Here is a 7,112-nt window from a genome sequence, read left to right on the forward strand (position 1 = left end):
ACTGTTAGAGACAGTGCCTGAAGTAGAAGCTTGATTCTGTCTCTTGCTGCCATGATATATAGTTCATATTTATTTTTATTCCATGCAATTGCTGTGACCGATGTTTGTTTTGCATTAAAATTGGACCATCTTGCTTCTGTGAGACTATTCTTAGAATAAGAGTAGCTACCAGGTTATTAGAGAGTGAGAAGTAGAGAAAGAAGGAATGCAGTTTGTTTGCTTCAATACCGCTTTAGCAGCTATAATTTATGGAGCACCTAAATAATCTATGCAGGGCTACTATTAGGTGATTTACATATGTTATTTCATTTAATCTTCACAACAATTCTCTGAGGTCAGTCATCTCCAAATTTATATAAAGCATTAACTTTTAAAGAGGTTACCTTGGAAGTGACAAAGGTCCAGCCTGAATGCTAGTTCATCTTACCTCAAAGCCTGTATTCATTTCATTGTGTCGGTGTTTCCCATGGTACATACGAGATGATTTTAGATAGTATTAGGATGGACATGATATATTTCAATATTTATGTGTTTATTGTAGTGTGCATTAGAAAAATAATGTATCAGGAACATAAAACCCAAATGTTCACGGATATTATTTCTTACAGGGATAAGGTATGTATTTAAGTTTTTAAAAAGTAGATAAAATTAGTGAAAAAATATTTACTAAATAATCACATAAATAAATTAAAAAATTAAGTGGTTTGCAATGATTAAAGTTTGGGAAACTCTACACTATGCTGGGCTGTCCTCATATCATTGATTGGTTATTTGAACATTTCCAAAAATTTTGTTCAGATTTGCTAATACATAGCACAAGTAGGGTCAGTTTTGGTTTTTTAAAAATTTTTACACGTGATATTTTAGTCCTCAGTAAATCCTATAATCCCCATTTACAGATGAGAAGGCTGAGCATGAGAGAGATTAAAATAATATGCCAAACATTAACCAGCTATTAGTTGTAAAGTAATATCAATGATATTAGAGTGAGAGTATGCTCTTAAAGAAAAAGTATCATTATTTTCAAATGTATCTATTTAATTTAGTAGAAATGTAAATTTCATGTATTCATGAAGTGTAGTTCACAAAAGAAAGCATCATCTTTTTTTTTTTTTTCCCTTTTTGTCTATTTTCTTGACCGGCAACGGATCGCAACCCTCAGTGTCGTGCCCGTACCAGACTGGGACCGGCTACGGGATCGCAACCCTCGGTGTTGCTCCCACACCTCGCTCAGCCAGTGAGCGGCCGGTCTGTATGTGGGATCTGAACCCTTGGCGCTTCCCAAGCGGCGCACTGTAGCAGTGCGCCACCGGGCCGGCCCGAAAACATCATCTTTTTATTCACTTATTTATTCATCTATTCAATGGAATTTATTCAGTACCTGAAATGTAGTAGAAATTAATTAATTAATGCACAGTCCCTGTCTTTTAGGAGCTCACGTCTACTGGGGCAGGGCAGGGACAGTCATCTAAACATTTATTCATAACATAGCTATTTGTGGACAAAGTACTAAGGGATTGACTGAGGACAGAATTACTCTCTAACTCTCCAGGAGTGGGACTTCTGAGAAAACATAACAGTGCAGAGAATTCTATTGTAGACAATAAGCTGGCACTAAATTCAGTCCGGATGCAGGATGGTGGAAAACCTGCTACCTGCATCTAATACATCATGGGAATCTAGTGTGGGGTTAAGGTAGTGCTTTACAATATCAAAGATCTAGCATAATTGATACCAGAACTGATCCTCTCTTCATATCACCCTTCTTTATACCATACAATTATTTTTCAGTAATAACCCTGAAGTGAAAAGATGAATAATAAAAATGACCAGAAAAGAAACACAGAGTAATTGATTAATACTTTATAATTACATTAATGTATTTTTTGACCAAAGAGGAGTATGTATACCATCATATCAGTCACTCATAGTAATGAATAATAATATTAGTTTGTTTTCAAGGCTTAATTTCTGCCAATTTTTCTATGACTTCATCAAAATTAATCTTCACATGTTCCTGAATAAAAGATAGTATAGTTAGATTTTTTTCAATCTACTCACAATTGATTACACACAATTTTAATTGCAAAAAGTTTCTTTCACATGGAGCAACATATATGTAAATAGTTACAAAAATCTTAAACATTAAGAATAAATTTGGCAGAGATTATACAAATTCTTTTTTATAATAAATCCCAGAACATGAGACTACCCATATCTTTGTTTCTTTAAGATAGTGTGATTAATTCTAGAGGCTTTAAAAACCTCTGCAGTTGAAGAATTGTAAACAGAAGTTAAAACACCATAGAATGACAGAATTAAAGTCACTCAAGTTCTGTTTCTTGTCTTTCAAATCATTATGCTACCATTGTGTATTCCGAAGCTACTGTTTAAGCATAAGAATATGTAGTACAGCAGGGGTTAGAAACAGGAATTATAGCCTGTAGCAAGCTGAAAGGATTTCAGACTTTTACAAACTTCCTTTCAAAGTGAATTTATATAGCTGAGTCTACGTGCTCTGGGTCAGGCTGTCTAACTGGTGATTCTCTGGGTTAATTTTCATGTAGAATAAAAAAAATATTAAAGAAAATATGCTAATTTGTTGCTTGCATATTGCTGTGGTTTTAATGTGTTTCCTGAAAAAGCATGTGTTAGAGACTTAATCCCCAATGCAACAGTGGTGGGAGGTGGGGCCTAATGAGAGGTGATCAGGCCATGAGGGCAGAGTGAATGGATTAATGCTGGAGTTTGTTATAAAGAGGAAGAGTTCAGCCCCCTTTGAGTCTCTCCCACTCTCTTTGCTATTCCACCATGGGATGATGCAGCAAGAAGACCCTTGCCAGATGCCAGCTCTTCAATCTTGGGCTTCCCAGCCTCCAGAACCATGAGCGAGCAAATTTCTGTTTATTGTAGATTACCTAGGCTGCAGTATTCTGTTATAGCAGCACAAAATGAAGTAAGATACATAATACTAATATAACTGCAGCAATTGTTTAGAACTTAAACGTCTGTTTATTGTAGATTACCTAGGCTGCAGTATTCTGTTATAGCAGCACAAAATGAAGTAAGGTACATAATACTAATATAACTGCAGCAATTGTTTAGAACTTAAACAAACAACCTGTTTTAATTTTTAGAGAGAAATATCATTACCTCACTGACAGTATTCAGACTTGCTAGTGCATGATATTAAAAAGTAGATTAACTTTGAGTCAGTTTTATTATTTTTTTAATGTTTTCCATAGGCATTACATCTGCCTTATTGACCTCACCTGGGGCTGACCACGCTCATGGCCACAGCTTTGGTGTGCCACTGCTCTTGGAAAATCTGAATTAGATGGTAGGGTTAAATCATGTCTAATCAGGCACTGGAGATTTGGCCTTTCCTTTCCATTAAGGCTAATAATGTTGTTTAATAATAGTTACAATAAACCTGAAATCCCTGGTATGAGATGCTCAGTTAACTGGGAGAAAGCAGAAACATATCCAGGTAAGGAATCCTGCCCACACTTCCTATCCTCTGAGATTCTAACTTGTGTCTGGAACATCACCCCATCATCTTCTCAGCAAAGGGGAGTCTGACTCTCAGTGTTCTGCTCACATTTACCCCAATGAATGATCAGCTGACTAGCAACTTCAGCCAAGACCTTCACTTATTACAACCATATTTCTCATCTGGAAATGTGCAGATGTTGGGCTACATCAGGAGACACATCCTCAGATGCCTACAGAGGCCAGGCAGGTAATAACAGTGAGTACAGAGGCCAAAGGGTGAGCAGAAGGGAGGAGTAGAGACTGTATTGCAGCTCACTGCCATTTCAGTGCTTCTTCCTCCCTTACTGCCTTGATAATTATTCTAAAGTTCACAAAATATTATTTTAAGGGAATCCTACGAAGGATTTTTAAAGATTAACAAGAGATGAAAAGTCATTGAAATTTAAAAAAGGAAAGGAAAGCAAGGAGCAAGAGAAGGCAAAGACTGAGGAGAGGAAGCTGGAACAGAAATAATATTCATTTTAGTCATTAATCAAAACTATTGCTCTTGAGTATCATGTTGGGTCTTGTTGGACTTCCTTTTGTGACAGAAATCTATGCCCTCATTTTTTTGTTCAATGTTCCTGTTGCAATAAGAGAGGGCAATTATTTAAATATATTACCATTTCTGGAGAAATTATAAAACTATATTGAAAGTCAAAGTGTGAGAATTCTCTCAGTTCCAATTTACCTTGTCATAAAGGGCATTTTTGAAGCGTAACATACGCATTTGCATAGTTCGTTATGAACAATTAAAGTAGAGGAGAGAGCACACTTAATTATAAATTAAACCTTTTCAGAAGAGGATTAAAAATGATCCTTTAAACAGGCTTTTAATGTGAGAGAATAAGCTTTCACTCTGAATTGAAAATCAATACCATACAGAAACTTTTGCAAGAGCATTTAATTTATCTGCAGTTTTTTCTCTAGTATTGTGATAAACAAGAAAAAGCTATAATTTATTTAGGACCTTTCTGTTTAATTTTCCAGGAACAATGGCATTAACCAAGAGGGTAATTATTAGTGCAAATGAGAGTCTCTGGATGCTTTGCAGTCACAAGAACAATGGCAAAAGTCTCCATGCTTGAAATTTATCTGCCTCACACTGCTGTGATACAATAAAAGAGCACCTGAAATTTATTCATTTACAAAGTCCTCACATTTGTCTCTACTTGCCTGTTTTTACTTAATTCCTGGGGGAAATGCCTGTAACAGGCCTTTAAAACAGTTATTCTAAAATACTGCCTCATTGATAAATGGAATAATACATTCCTGGCAGAGTCTAAGAAGTGATTTATATATAACTTTCAATGAATATTTCACCCTTTACTTTGCATACATAGATGCAACCAAGAGAAACCAGGAATGCAATTTCAGAATCTGTATGAGAATTTCAAGGCCAAATGTCAAACACAGGGGTTTAGGAGAGAAGAAGAAAAAACTAATCATGAAAAATAATCAGGGATAATCATCCCTCTATCTTAATCTTTGTTCACACCACTAATTATTGAAATAAGTGTCTTTTTAGGGCAGTGTGGGTTATAAAAAATCTTGTAACTTTAGATCTTGCTTAAAACACGAAGCTTGGGTCCTACTGCAAATCTAGAAATCAGAATATGTAACTTATGGATCTGGAAGAAGATCTAGAAAACTGAATTTTAGAAAATTTTAGGAGATTCTGATGCAGATCACACTTTGGGAAACCCAGCACTAGAGCTTGTGTTTATCAGACTCTTGGCTAGCAACGAAATGCTTTTTTTTCCAACTCAGGATAGAAGAACAACAGAGCTGTGCTGCCAAGGGCAGGTGGTCATTCTGAAGACCAACCCACCTGACCTGCCCTTGGACCTCAAGAGACAAGCCAGGAAGCATCCCCCGTGCACTATGGACGACCACACATCTCTCTCCTCAAAACCTGATTAAACAGAAGCGCTTGTATCTCCTCCTGGGAAACTCTACAAAGTTAACACGAACATCCTTCTGAGAATTTTGCTAACATTTTGGAGGACTTGGTTTGTACTCAAGACTAACATTTAACAGGCCAGCCCCACTACAGTCTGACTGGCTGTCAGGGCCATCCCCTGTCTGATTGATTATTGCCTAGGCCATAGCCATTGTTAAATATTTTACATCACCTGCGTTCTTGATTGAACTCTTGTGGTGGAAAGCAACATTTGGCTGCCTAATGACCACTCCCATCTCCATTTTGGCTTCCCTGCTTTCCATTGTAAAGGATGAAAAGGCCAATGCTGACTTTCCTAGCTTTCCTTGTAGCCAGGAGTGGCCATGCCACATAGTTTTGGACAAAGATATGTAGGAGGCAGTCTTCTGGTGTCCATCTAAGGAAGAGTTTTCCTTTGTGATAAAAGCAGAAGGGTATCTGAAGAGAGCTTTCTTGCCATCTTGGCTGCCCCTGCTTTCTGCCTTGGAAGCAGTCACAGGAGGAAGTATTGTCAGAAATGGCAGCAGTCACTTTACCATCACAGGGCAAAGGCCAAGAGACTGACAGAGACACCAGTCCTCCTTCCCTCTGTCAGGGTACAGCTCCTGAACTAACCTGGAAAGGTCTACCTTCAGACCTCCTGTTATATAAAAATTTGTGCCCTTGAATTTTAGATTTCCTTAAGTTTAGTATTTTTGTTCCTTTTACCCGAGAGCTTTCTAACCGATATTGTTCATAACATGTTTTTTTCTTCTTGTCTGAGTCATCTTTGCTTAGAGGAATATTTTCACAGAAACTTCTTAAAGTAGTATAATACTCCAGAATTGAAATCATTTCTATCTGGGTGACCTGTGTTATAATTTGCACACCTATGCACACACACACACACACACATTTCTATTTCAGATTGAAGATCGGAATACCCAAAGGGGAATTCTGTAACTTGCACAAATAGTCACAACTATCTCGTTAGTCATTTTATTCAGTGATGATTACGGACCTTGCTTTACCGCAACATGGGTTCAGGAAAACTCTACACAAACCACAGACACATTACATAAAAAGGATTAGAGCAAAATCAAACAGGGAAGCCAGAGTCAGGACATCAAATAGAGCCTGGGTAAAGGAAAATAGGAAAAAGCAGAACCCAAGATGCTGTAGAGCAGGCCCATGTGCTTGTTTTTAAACCAACTGGTAGTAGTAGTTATTCAAAGCAAACCAATTGTTCAGAACAATTGTGACTATGCTGACCCAAATGTCAGGAAGGGTTTGTTCCCCGAGGATCTGTATACACGGAGCACTGTGCAGGGCGGTCAGGCTCTGCAGTGTGGTACCCTCCACGTTTGCAGCAGCGTCATCTCAGGGGGCTGGTCCTGCACCGTCCACAGTGAAGGAGAGGAACAAACAGTCGGCCAGATCAGACCGCCTAAAAAGGATTCAGAGACTACAATAAGATAACCTTTATTTAGTTTGAATAAGTAGGATCTAACTTTTTAAAGATTGTTGTGATTATACCGTGTAAAGAACAGTCTCTGAAGCCAGGCTGCCTGGCTTTGAATACCAGCCTTGGGGCTGTCTGGTTAGCGGGGCTGGTTAGAGCAGGGTGTTATAACACCAAGGGCAAGGGTTCAGACCC

Source organism: Galeopterus variegatus, unplaced genomic scaffold (genome assembly GCF_000696425.1).
Source record: "Galeopterus variegatus unplaced genomic scaffold, G_variegatus-3.0.2 Scaffold842, whole genome shotgun sequence".
In the NCBI taxonomy this organism is placed as follows: domain Eukaryota; kingdom Metazoa; phylum Chordata; class Mammalia; order Dermoptera; family Cynocephalidae; genus Galeopterus; species Galeopterus variegatus.